The sequence below is a fragment of the Canis lupus genome, chromosome 3, assembly GCF_003254725.2.
Source record: "Canis lupus dingo isolate Sandy chromosome 3, ASM325472v2, whole genome shotgun sequence".
Lineage (NCBI taxonomy): Eukaryota > Metazoa > Chordata > Mammalia > Carnivora > Canidae > Canis > Canis lupus.
This window is the reverse complement of record NC_064245.1, coordinates 78,957,343-78,971,965: the sequence shown is the minus strand read 5'-3', so window position 1 is coordinate 78,971,965 and position 14,623 is coordinate 78,957,343.

Below are 14,623 nucleotides of genomic sequence, written 5' to 3'. Positions count from 1 at the left end.
GCCTGGGGCCCAGGGATCAAATCCTGCATAAGGCTCCCTGCATGGAGCCTGCTTCTCCCTCTGCCTATGTCTCTGCCTCTTTCTGTGTCTCTCGTGAATAAATTTATAAAATTTTAAAGAAAAAGAAATATCAACTTTTAGTATATTAAACACAGAGGAGTAGATTTTCTCACACAATCAGGAAGCTGGAGGTAATTATTCCAAGATTGGTAATATGTTTTATTAATCTACATGATATTTTAAAAATGTCACCATCTCTATTTTGTTATATTTTGCCATCATTTTTGTCGCCTCATAGTCATAAGATGGCTCCTGTACAACCCATTTCTACCTTTGCTTTACAATGATGAAAAGGTAAAAGGAAAGTGATGAAGCCTATGTTAATTAAGCAAAAACTTTTCCAGATGTCTGAGAGAGACATACTTACATATCAAAAATGATCAAAATATTTTCCTGTGACAACCTCTAAATACAAGATTCTGGGAAGGACGGCAACGCCTGAGTGGCTCAGCAGTTGAGTGCCTGCCTTTGGCTCACAGCATGATCCTGGATTCCCAGGATCGAGTCCCACATTGGGCTCATTGCATGGAGCCTGCTTCTCCCTCTCCCTGTGTCTCTGCCTCTCTCTGTGTGTCTCTCATGAATAAACAAATAAAATCTTAAAAAAAAAAAAAAAGATTCTGGGAAGGACAGAAATTTTAGCTGATAATGTTACTAATATCCTAGTTTTTAATACTGAATAATAAATTACTATAAGTATTCCTCAAAACAATATCCATTTATTAGATCATAGTTCTATGGGTCAGAATTCTTGGTTCTCCGTTTAGGAGATCACAAGGCAACTCCTGTGTATTGGCCAGGCTGGGCTTGTATCTGGAAGTTCTGTGGATGAATTTCTTCCTAGCTCATTCAGATTGTTGGCAAAATCCAGATCCTTGCAACTGTAAGTCTGGGTCCCCATTTCTTTTCTGCTATCCACTGGTATGTCTCTCAGTTCCATCAGTTACCCACATCCCCTCTCACAAAGTCACCTTTGATAAGGCAGCAATGGACCATCAAATCCTTCTCACACTTGGAAGCTGTTTTACTTTACCGCTACTAGCTAGAGGTTATTCTCTATCATCAGGCTCATATGATTACTTTAGGCCCATCTGGATAATTTCTTTTGGAAGGTTGACTACTCCATGTAACATAATTACAATCAAGGGGGAGATATCTCATCATATTCACAGGTTCCAATCACATTGAAAGGGAAGGAAATTACATAATTTGAGGGTGTGAGGTCATTCTTAAAATTTTGTGTGCCACAGTTGCTTTGAACAAAATCAAGACTTTCTTGTAAGAAAGAAGGTGGGAATGGATGTTACATAAGGAACAAACAATATTTGCCATAATCTCTAGTTCTATGCTTAAATCACTTATTCTCATTCAAACTCTTAAATACAACATCAAAACTTACTTACTTGATAGCCCCAGTAATCTTTTTTTTTAAGATTTTATTTATTTATTCACGAGAGACAGAGAGAGAGAGAGACAGAGAGAGAGACAGAGATACAGAGGGAGAAGCAGGCTCCATGCAGGGAGCCCAACGCGGGACTCGATCCCGGGTCTCCAAGATCATGCCCTGGGCTGAAGGCGACACTAAACCGCTGAGCCACCATGGCTGCCCTAGCCTCAGTAATCTTGATAACTATCTTCTTGACCCACTCCAATCCAACTTCTCTCATCCCACCAGTTAATATAATGTGGAGGTAATCACTGTGATATCTGCAGATTGAAATCTAGAGAGTGGTTTATGGACTTATTTTTCGATGACTTAAAAATGTTGACAGTAGTGAACCTTCTTCTTTTGAGAAATTCTAATCCCTTAATTTATGTGTCTTTGACTTCTAGTTCTATTCCTACTTTCAGCCATTTCTATATTTCTGGATCTGCAACATAGCACACAGTCATATGGTGGCATGAGCATTATTATAGTAGGAGCTTAGATTAGTTGATTTAGGCAGCCCCTTCCTCATGCTCTTGGAGACCAGCAGCAGGAACAGGATGGAATGGGAGTTTTCTTCCCACTAGGACAGAAGATATGGAACCTGGGGTTAGAGGGCCCAAACTGGCTGGGCTGCTACCAATGCTCATACACGGACTGAAGTATTCCATTCAGTTATATGCCATAACCCTCCCCCATTTACACACCAAGCAGCTAGCACTTATGTGCATTCAGCACAACCTCGGACTGGTTGTGCAGCTCCAACAGAAAAAAATTAACTGGGGAAACTCAATTACATAATACGCATAAAACCAAGAATTACCAGATACTGGAAGAAAGCCAGCATCATAATAGAGTAAAAATAGAAAAGTTTCAGGAAATAGAGTTAATAGATAAGCTGAACAGGATGTTACAGCAAGTATAACTAATAACAACAGAGTGATTCAAAAGTATACTGCATGCATTAAAATACCATAAAAGTGCAAAATGATCATGGGGAAATAACTCAATAGATAGGATGAATATATAATGGATACAGTTAAGGAACACATTGAGAGCTCAAAGAGAAAGCTGAGGAATATTCTGAGAGTGTATCACAAAAGCATATGGAGATGGAATTTATGAAAAACAAGTAATAAATCAGAAGACAACTCCCAGGAGACGCAACATTTGCCTAATAGAAAAATAGACAACAGTGAGGGAAGGTTGTGAAATCAATACTCAAGACAATGAGATGACAATGGCCCAGAGAGAAAGAAAAAACTAGACTCTTAGTTATTTTACTGATCATTTTTAACATTTAGAAAAAGGGGAAATGTTGTATCTTCACAGGGAGGAGGATTACACTTAATCTACAGAGACAATGATAAAAGTGATATACATATGTTAATATCTATATATCTATGTTATCTATATTATTACAACACTGGTTGAAGTCTTAGAAGATAGTACAGCAATAATCATGAGGAAACTAATTTAAAATATACATTCCAATAGGCAACCAAAATGTAATTACTGTATAAAAATTAAGTAAACATGTGTTCAAATATATGAGAATACTGTTTGAAATAATTTTACAGGTTTTATTCCAGACAGTAAAGTTATTCCAGAAGATGCTTTTTCTTTCCTCTGATTTTTTTTTTTTTAGAATTTAAAGATGAAAATGATATTCCTGTCTTGAACAGAAACATCAATAGTAAAACATTTTTATTTATCTTGGTACACATCTTTTTGAATAATGCAGACATTTCTGATCATTTTCCTATTTGAGTATACATAGTCAGAATAGAATGTATAATATGGACAAACAATGTTAAAAATCCAAACTACTAACCAAGAAAACAGAAACAGAATCGTAAATACAGAGAACAAACTGGTGGTTGCCAGAGGAGGTGGGGAATGGGTATAATAGGTGAAGGGGATTATGAAGTACCAACTTCCAGTTATAAAATAAATAAAAGTATAGCATAGGGAATATAGCCAATAATGTTGTATGGTAAAAGAAAGTAACTTCATTTCTGTGGTGAACACTGTGCATTATATAGAACTCTTGATTCACTAGGCTATATACCTGAAACTAATATAACAAATATGACTAGTATTTCAACTCTACTTCACTTAAAAAATACAAATGTTCAAATGTTCAGAATTTTTAGTATCTTACATATTTGCAACATATCTTATTAGAGTGCTGTTTCCAACTTATTTTCACTGTTAATTACCACTTAGTTCTATGCATAAAGTAATATATTTTTTTTGGCTGTGATTTGAAAGGTAATATAATTTCACCATAAAATTAAAGACTTCTAGGATTTTAAGAGACTCTAAAGAAAATGCAAAATATATGACTATCATATTTGCTGAACAGGCCCTATGAGCTTTGAAAACAGAAATTAATCAAAGTAAAATCAATATTCAATTATCTGTGTGTGATTTCATATGATTACTAGGATCCATCACTATCTGCTCTGTGCACAACTGGGTTCTAAGTCCTATATAAAAAGTTTTTTTTTTGTTGTTTTTTTTGTTTTTTTTAATTTATAACTGTTTCTTGTTTTCTCTCTATTGCCCCTAGTGCCTCATCGGAAAATAAAGGTCTAATTTTATGGAATTTTTTGAGTTCAAATAACTCAACCAAATCAAAGAAAAGCATGTGGGTTGAGCAACTGACAATACCAAAATAAGAGATTTTAGGCTTATCTAGCAAAACATTACTGAGAAGCTTTCAATATGATTTGCCTAAAGCAATTTCTTCTGATGCACCAGGCTTACATACTTGGAATTTAACATTCCCAGTAATACAATGGATTTTCTTCCTGTTAACGCTAATAGAACTCCTCACTGGTGTGGATCGAATGCCCAACCTCAGACCAATCACTCTGCTAAAGCAACAGAGGGCCTTCATTGGGCAAACTTTAGTCTTGTGACAATTTAAGTCAGGATCATATAAAACATCTGAGCTGAGAAGCAAATAAAACAAGAAACATATGCCCATAAAAAATACCATAATCTCTGCCTCTATGTGACTTCCTTTTAAAGATGAACATATGGAACAAAATTAATGCATACCAATTACCCAGAATATAGAATTAATCTTTGTAAGGGAATCTTACTGAAATATCTATAAGAGAGACAAATGGAGGGACATACTTGTCTCTGTATTTCAATTGAAGCTTTATCAAAATGTAAAATATTGCTTATGAACCACTCTAAAAGTTGTATGTTAATCTAAAGTATTTGTTTTTTTTTTTTTAATCTAAAGTATTTGTAACAATCTTCTTTCATTTATATAAAAATCAGTCATCAGTACTACAAAAGTAATAACATGAAATAGTTTAGTCAATATTAGTTCATGATACCTATTTGGCTTTGCTTTGAACAAGTGACATTTATTCTGGCACTTAATTAACCACAACCAGGTTTCTCTTTTTGTCCATAAGAGATATACCTTGGTGAAGACAATGGATTTTATTTCATATTTTATGACTTGATTTCTGCCTTCAAAATATTTGTTTTCTTCTTATTATTAACAGTAGTTTTCTAATTCAAAATAATTCTTCCCTACCCCACTATATTTACCTTCTGGCAGATTATGAGATGCTTGTTCTATTTGGTAAGTTTCTATCACAAATGTCAAAGTTTATACAAATGTGTTGGGAGGTCATGGGGTGATATCTGAACAAATACAAAATCTCAAAGTTTAGTAGGCAGAGTTTATCACATACGTGGTATCAAAGCTATCTTACGATGATTTTATATTTCCCTAAATACAGCCACTCCCATATATCCTAGCTTTGTGTTTGTCTTGAGCATATGCCAAGAGATAAGAATGAGTAATAATAAATGTGAAAACAGTGAAAATTACCAGTAGTCACTTGAAGTCTATTTGCTCCAATTTTGTTGACGATTTCTAATTTCCTTTCAATATAATATATTTTGCCATATCTGAGTACCCGAGATCATTCAGTTTGTCTTGCATCTCAGGCCCTTGTTGTACTCCTGGCTTTGAGTAATTGTTTTTTTTTTCCTTTATTCTATAACGGTACCATTCAGTGTTCTCTGAGGATAATGCTAGGATTCTATAATTTAGCTTTCACTTCTTTTGGCTGATATGAGTAAATTCTTCACCTTAGTGAAGGGCCCAGTAGCTCGTCTCATGGTGTTGGCAACCCAACCAGTCTTGGGTTGGAAGTAATAAGTCAGTCTTCATTGGAACTAATGAGCAAGTTGCCATGTACAGTAGATGTCACAGTACTTGACAGTATATTAAGAAACAACAACTGGGTACACATTTAGCAATGTGAAAATGTGTAAAGAGGTTATAATGATCCTCAATATAATTCTTTAAGGATTGACTGAATTTTAACCATGTGCCTAAAAGAACAAAAAAGCAAAAAATTTGCAAAAGGATGACTGGAGAGCAAGATTTCACAATACTATAATGCACTGTTTTTGTTAAAAGTCAAATTCAAAAGTTTATCATGTTGAGTAAATATTTGTTTTAGCATTTGCTCTTAATGAACGTGGTCAGATAAATTGAATGAGATATATTGCCATCTGTAAATACCGAGGTGTTACTTTTACCTCTTACTGATTTTACCTGGAAGTGGATACTGTGGTGTGTCACTCATGGCCCCATCAGGTACAGACCTCTCCTTCTCCTTGCTGCTCAGTGTCATCTGTGGATGGCTCACCGCCGAGTCCACATGTAAGCAATGTACTCTGCTGAAGAGAACTAACTCCCCTAGTATTATTCTTCCTCCTGAAAGCAGCCCACATTCAATTATTGGTCAACATGGGAATATAAAGAAATATCTGGCTTTCTTCTTTTCATCTGAGACACCTTTGAGAGATCATTTCAGCTTCAGGTCTCCTTCCAGGTTTGAAAGATTTTGTTGTTATTGCATTGCAGTTTAACTTCTGCTTCGGCCAAATCCTGCTTCCTTCACTCACTGAAGAATGTTTTTCTTGAATAATTCACTTAGAGGCAAATCTTGATCCTCCAACCGATTTCCCAGAGATGTAACCAACAACATACTGCTTTTGGGCCTATATTAAAAGGTGAAATAAACTGAATCTTTCTAAATCACTTACACTTATTTTAATTTCAAATTCAGATGACATCAAATGATGCCACACTTTATGCAATATAAAGTTTTGTTGCCTGTTTTACAGAAAATATATAACAGAGCACATTTTATTTGCAAAAGATAAAAGGATGAAACATACATATTGCATAAATTTTCAAGATAGAATTGATTATACATTGATCTGAAAAATAAAAAATCTCTAAGCTCTTAGATTTTCTTTACCAATGTGGACTTAAATTGGATGCCTTCCAGCAAATATACACCTTTTATCAACATTAGATTTGTTTTGCTTTAATTGTACTGTTTTAGAGCCGTTACAAAAGTGCCTAATGAAATTACCTCATATATTATCAGAGCACTTCAGAAAGCTATCTCTCTTCCTCTATTGAGGCTGACAACTTTCTTGTGAATCATGAGTTTATATTTCTTCATGGCCCTATTAATGTCAGCCTATCATAAATAAAATCTCAAATCAGTAGAAGACTTAGTGGGAAGGTAACAACTAGTAATTTCCTAAATTATACTTAATTTTTTTCTGATTACTTTCAATATGCTGGTTATCTATCTTTAATTATTTGAGATGTGTATACTTATGTATTATATTTTTCATTAAGGTAAATTATATATCATAAAATGTGTACTTTGTCAGTATAGAGAACTGAAAAGAATTTTTAAAATTATAAATACAAATATATATGTGAACCTATCGTTGAAATAAGATGTAGCATAGTGCTTACAACTTTGTCTTTACTCATTTCATGTTACGTTTTCTAGAATGTGAAAGTCCAGAAGCACTAGAATTTATCCCTCACCACTGTTTCACTATGGTTTAATGTAGCTCCAGTCAAAGAATAAATATTGCTATAAATATTTGTTAAATTATTAATGTAATCGTAAGGGATGAATAAGAAATATATTGTTTCACAGTGAAGAAATACTGATGATTGAGATTGATGGATGAGAACATTGAGAGAAGACAAAGGAGAAAGCGAAAGAGAAATAAAGAATGAGTCCCAGGATTCTGACTTGAACTGGATAAATTCAAATGGTGCCATTTGTTGGGAATGTAGAAATATAAAGCTTTAAATTAATATTGGAGTGTTGTGGGCATAATATTGGAGAACTGGGAATTTTCTTGGCCATATTGATTATGAGATGCTGGGATCTTTATAGAGTCTTCAGCATCTTGCCCATTGCCTTACAAATACATACATAATAAGTTGCATTAAATAACTCATTCTTAATGAATCGTTTAGGAATTCCAGCAATAATTAACTCCATATGCTTTCAAACTAAATAATGGTGTTATATATGGTTAAATATTAACATTAATGTTAACAGTGGTAAATAATGCTATTAGAAATTGCCAGATATTATCAACCACCAGTTACCGATTTTTGAAAGTAATGTTTTCCTCTGTATCAAAATAAATAAGTATATGAAATTATTTGCCATTTTTCTGTCTTTGGAGATCTCTGCTGCTATCTATGAGTTTCAACCAAGCACCACGATGGCCTAAACAAATTCCAGGTTAGTAAGAAAGCAGAGGAGAAATTACTGCCTGTGTATTCTTCTAGGATTTTTATGGTTTCAGGTTTCAGGTTTACATCTTTAATCTACCTTTGTGTTTATTTTCGTGAATGGTGTTTTAAAAAATGGTCTAGTTTCATTCTTTTACATGTGGCTGTGCAGTTTTCCCAGCACCATTTCTTGAAGAGGCTGTCTTTTCCCCGTTATATATTCTTGCCTCCTTTGTCATATATCAGTTTACCATACAGCTGTGGGTTTATTTCTGGGCCCTATTCTGTTCTATTGATCTATGTGTCTGTATCTGTGCCAGTACCATACTGGTTTTGATTACTACAACTTTGACTATATCTTAAAAATGTGGACTTGTGATACTTCCAGCTTTGTTTTTCCTTATCAAGATGCTTTGAGCATTAGGGGTCCTTAGTGGTGACATAAACATTTTAGTATTATTTGTTCTTGTTTTGTGATCCAATAATTCTATTGGGTATTTACCCAAAGAAAACAAAAATGCTACTTTGGAAAGATATATACACTTCTATGTGTTGCATTTTTCATAATAGGCAAGATATGGAAGCAACCAAAGTGTCTATCTATCCACAAATTGGTGAGGAAGATCTGGTGTATGTAGACACAGACACACACACACACACACACACACACACACACAGAGGAATATTTTATATACATAAAGAAGGATAATGTCATGACATTTAAGACAACGTGGATGGACCTGGAAGGTATTAGGCTAAGTGAACTAAGTCATAATGAGAAAGACAAATGCCACATGATTTCACTCATGCATGGAATCTTAAAAAAAGAAAGTGAATAAACAAGTAAAAAAAACAGAATCAGACTTACAAATGCAGAGAATAAACAGGAGAGAGAAAGGTTGGAGGGCGTTGGGAGAAATGTGAAGAGTGGGAGAAATAGGCTTCCAGCTATGGAATGAATAAGTCAGGGAATAAAAGGCACATCATATGGAATATAATCAGTGATATTGTAATAGTGTTGTTTGGGGACAGATAGTGGCTACATTTGTGGTAAACATAACACAATTTATAAACTTGTTGAATGACTATGTTATATACCTGAAATGTATGTAACCCTGTGTGTCAATTATACTCAGATTTTAAGAAAAGAAAAAAGAAAAGAAAGCAGAAGATAAAGGATCAAAGTAGGAAACATTTGTGTCTTCCCAAGAGAAGCAAGAAATGCTCTATTCAGGTACAGATAAAAGTATTTTTAGATAATCTCAGTTGAAACTGATATTGCTGTTATGTTTTTATTATGATTAACTTATCTTGAAAGTTCTTCTCTTTTACCTGCTCTACAAAAAAGATGGAAGAAATAAACTATGCTACTTTGCTCTTCCTTTGTTTTCTTAACAGTATCCAATCTTCTCACTCAGTGGTCCTGCCCCTGTGTTGTTCTTTCTGCCACTACTATTTTACATTGTACCTCAGCTCTTTTTAAATATTAGTGTTCCTGACATTACGACACAGTTGTATCTCACATATTGCAATGTTCTGTTTCTTATTTACTCTCTAGATTCAGCTCAAATTTCTTCTTGAAGATTTTCCAGCATCCCTCAAGTAGATGTCTTGTGACTATCTATGTGACAAATATTTGAGTACCTATTTTGGACCAGTCATTCAATTAAATGGTAAAAATATAACACAGAGCCAGAGGCAATATTCTCATGGAGTTGATATTCCGTGGAAGAAACACACATTTAAGGAAAATTTTAAATTTTAGTAAGCTATATAGGCATGAAATAAAGATTGTGAAGTAATAAAAATTAATAAAGCTGATAAATTTAGATGTTTATAGAAATGTTGTTTCCACTTCCAGTGGGCATTTTGGCATTTTTGGTGTGTCCCTTTTCTTCATTTCCTCTATTAGTTTAACGGTCTCCTTCTAAATTCCCTCCCCCTCTGCCTCAACATAAGTGCCAAGAATCATTACAAATATACAGTGTAATTATATTAGTAACAGACAGCCTGTGAATAGATAAGGAAAACAATTTTTGATCAGTGCTGGAAATTATTTATTTCAAATTAAGACTCTTTCTATTTGAGATGCTTAGAGCTCAAGCATATGTTTACTGTCATATTCACAGATCTGTGGACTGTGAAAATAATCCGCAGCTACCATATGTTAAAAGGAGTATTTTAGCTGATGTATGAAATCTACTAATATTCTTGATACTTGTTTTTTTTCTTAAACAATGTCATAATAACTCTTTACTGTTCATCAAGCTTTTTATTGAATTTTAACTTCCAAAGACATGATTATAATTATTTTAAAAATATTTGTATGTGTCTATTGTGTCAGTAGCCTCTGGAATACTTCAGATATGAAATGAATTGAAATATTTAATAAAATGAGTCATTTGTTTTTATTGTAAAATAATTCAAATAAAGAGGCATTTAGAGATGGTTTAACATCAAATCCAGGTGTAAGATTAAAATCTTTGGCCAGAAATTAAAAGTGACCAACCATAGTATTCTGTAATGATCAAAGTCTGATGGCAAGAATAACATACCATTTGTAGAAAACAAACAAAGAAACACAGAAAAACAGAAATAGAAAGAGCAGAGAGGAAAATTTGGTCATAAAACTCCTTCACTAAGAACACTAAGAAATAAACCTTCTTAACATGGTGACACATATACTTCCATGCTTTATTAAAAGCTCTTTCACATCTCCATCCATTAAGCAAACTTAACTGTGGTTTTATATTTTCTTCATGAAAGATACAGACTGATGTGCATGAAAAGATAAATTGTTATGAAGGCTAGACTATTTTTTCTGCATCTAGCATTCTTCTACTGCCATTAATTGAATGGTATGCATACCAAAATCAGTTTTGTTTGTCTCAGTTATTAGTACTACCATATCATCAATTTTTTTTGTCAAAGTATTTTTAAAAGCAATAAAATATCAAATCAAAATATGGTTTGTTTGCTTGTTTGTTTACTTGGAAATCAAGTTAAAAGCTTTGGAATTATTAGATAAAAATGGTTCACTTTGAAAATCTGAGTCAATCGTTCATGAGACATTGCAAACGATTTTCAAAGTTTTGATAATAACCAGGATTTTTTAGTCTGGTTTCTTCTTGGTTTCTAAGTTCTTCCACAAAAAAAAAAAAAAAAAAAAAAAAAAAGCTAGATCTCTAAATTACAGATAATGGATCATTATTTTAGTTTTTAATAGGAGAAATCTTGAATATTCAATATATGCATCAAACTCTAAACCACTGCCCTGAAGTAAAGAATGGCGACAAGAATGATAGAGTAGATTCTTAGAAATTTCTCATTCAGAGAAATAATTATTATTTGCATCAGATATGAGACAAAGCCAGCGTCATAGTTCTTCAAAATAACAGGAATACTATAAAAACCTCAAAAACTGGAAACTACAGAAATAGGGCACATGAGCTGAAGACAATAGTTTGCCTTTTTTTTTTTTTTTTTTTTTTTTGGAGAGGGTGGTTTATTGTATAAAGAGGCTGATTGTAGAGAGCAAAGATTGTACTAACACAGGTAGGGTGAGGGAGACCCAGAGGCCAGAGCTGGAGGATGGAGGGGTAGCACCCAGTCATCCAGGCAGTGGGCAGGGACAGAGAAGATTGAACAGCTCCCTCCCCACCCTTCTGTCCCACCCCCATACTGGATAACAGGGAGTCAGGCTATATCCTAACCACCAGGGAGTATAAACAGAAGACTCTCAGCAACCCGTCCCAAACCCCTAAAATGCATGAAGCTCCCCAATCTGGCTTCATTTGACACCAAACGAAGCAGTGGCTATAAAGCATAATGAGAAGTGTATCATTTAGGAAAGGATGGGTGTGTTGTTGAAACAAAGGATCCCCAAATCTCATTAGCTTTCAACAACAAAAACAAAAAGTATAATTTCCCTCTCACTATACTTTCTATGGCTGACCTGAGGTGGTAATTATTGTCAATCTCATGGCAAGGATAAAAGGGAACATAGGCAGGTTACCTGCTGGCTTCTAAAACTTCTACTTAGAAGTAAAATGTCCCTTCCACTCATGTTCCATTTGCTAAAATGCTCAAGGATAATCTTATGTCAATGAGGAGGGGAAGTATAATACTTCCACAGAAATGAACAGGAATAAGATTATAAATAATAAATATATAGTATAATCTCTTCTACTTACACATGACCTTTCACTACTTTTTCTTCTTCTTTGTGAAATATGATCAACAATACCCCTCAATGAGACAAACCAAAAGCCTGTCCATTACCTCAAGGTAATTTTTCTTTTTAAGATTTTATTTATTTATTCATGAGAGCCACAGAGAGAGAGAGAGAGAGAGAGAGAGAGAGAGAGAGAGAGAGGCAGAGACACAGGCAGAGGGAGAAGCAGGCTCCATGCAGGGAGCCTGATGCGGGACCCAATCCTGGGACTCCAGGATCATGCCCTGGACCCTTTGGGCGCTCAACCACTGAGCAACCCAGACGTCCTCATGGTAATTTCTATGTCAAGTTTCATGTATTATTTTGTTCTAGATAGCTATGAAGTGAAAAGATAGGAACTGCTCCCTGCTCTCCAACAGTCTGTTAGTAGAACCAGGATGAAATAATGACAATAAATACCCCAACACGGGATGAGGAAGAATGGGAATTCCACAGCTGACACTAGTCCAGGAAAATTCTGAAATCTTGCTAGAAAGACATTGAAAACATTCCTACCTTAGGGTGAGGAATTATCATGGCATCTCCTCCCTGAGACTAGCTTCCTGGTTCATATTCTTCCATTTTCCCTTAGTTTGTTCTGATAGAGTATTTCCTTTTCTAGTACCCTTTTTGATGACATTTAAAGAGGTCAGAGGGAAGTGAAAGATATAAAAGACAGGATTGTGACACATGAGAAAGAAAAGTAACATGGACATAATCAAGAGTTTAAGAGATCTAATAATGGTGCCATAGAAGATAGGCAAATGAAAGCCAACACATACATTCATTTTTGAAATTTCCAGTAAAGACAAGATATATTTAAATAGAACAATATTAAGACATATTTCAAACCCAAATTCTAAACTGAAAAGTTTGACTATACCTATGGAAATTTCATATCTTATACTTGGAAATGTGAAAATAAAATGTGCAATATTGAGATGTTTCCTAGTAAGGTTGCTTTACTTCAAAGAGATGTGTTGAATTCACTGATCTGACTGGCACACAAAGAAAGATGGTAGCTGCTTCTTGTTCTGTTACCTCAGTTTGGTCTTTATAGATTTTCAGTTCTTTGAAATCTATTAAAACAATCCTCCATAATAAATAATCTTTGCTAATATAATTGGTGTTTTTTTTTTGTTTGTTTGTTTTCCTGACTGATATGCTAGGCTAAATTGTAACTGACATTAAATAGTTTTGTTCTGTTTTTTCCATAAAATAATATATGGTACCCATATTTTCTCCAACTACATACTTTTTCAGGGTTAAGTATATTGAGAATTTACTGCATAAGGGCCAAAATATAGTACAAAAGGTAAATATTTACCATCATTTACCTTTTTTTACTTCTCCGTGAGGGGAAGTATTTATGTCAGCTTGCTAATTACTTTATTCCAGCTTGTAGTACAATGAATGATATATAGTGCATGCTCCATAATGTATTGACTGAATAAATTTTTCAACATCCATTTAAAAAATTTTAAGTACAAATGAAAATGAGTAATAGTGGGAAAATAACTGTGATTTTTAAATGTAGAAATTTATTGTCTCATAATATTTGCTCTTCATAGATGCAGAAATAGATCTTTATATAGCCATATTCCTTCGGCTATATATGTGTATGGTCATATATTTTTTCCTGAGGATAGTTTCATCAAATTTTCAAATGGTTCCATCATCCTTAAAGTTTAAAAGTCAGTGCCATGGAGGTTAAGTTCCTCTGCCAATAGCAGGACTGCTAATGGCAGAACCAAGAATAGTTCACAGAACTTCTGACACAAAGCACAGATTCCTACCTTTTACCCAACATACCTTCTTATGAAACTGTCTACTACACATAGGGTCTCTCATTTGCTTCAGCAGCATGCTGCTGACCTATTTTACAGAACTTATTACTTTGTATTGTAATTTTTATAAGTGGTTCCCACACAAGTATATGCATTAGTATTTTAACACTGTATTTGGTACCATTCTCAGATATATTCAGAGATCAAAATGGTCTACTAAACAAATGTGTAAATATGAAATTAAGCAAAAGTTGCACTTAAGGGAAATGAGACCACACTTTAGAAAAGATGACTAAGCACTAATAAAGATTCTAAAATGAAAAAAAAAAAAAAAAAAAAAACAAGTTATATGACTTCTGGGTTCTGCTCCCATATACAAGAAACCTGGGAGTCACCATTCTGTCCTAATAAGGAGAAAGCTATCCCAATTGAAAAATCAATAATTCTTCAAAGATCTACAAGAGAAGTTAGATTACAGGACAAATTGTTTCCCCTCAAATTTGAGACACCTACACACAAATACAGAT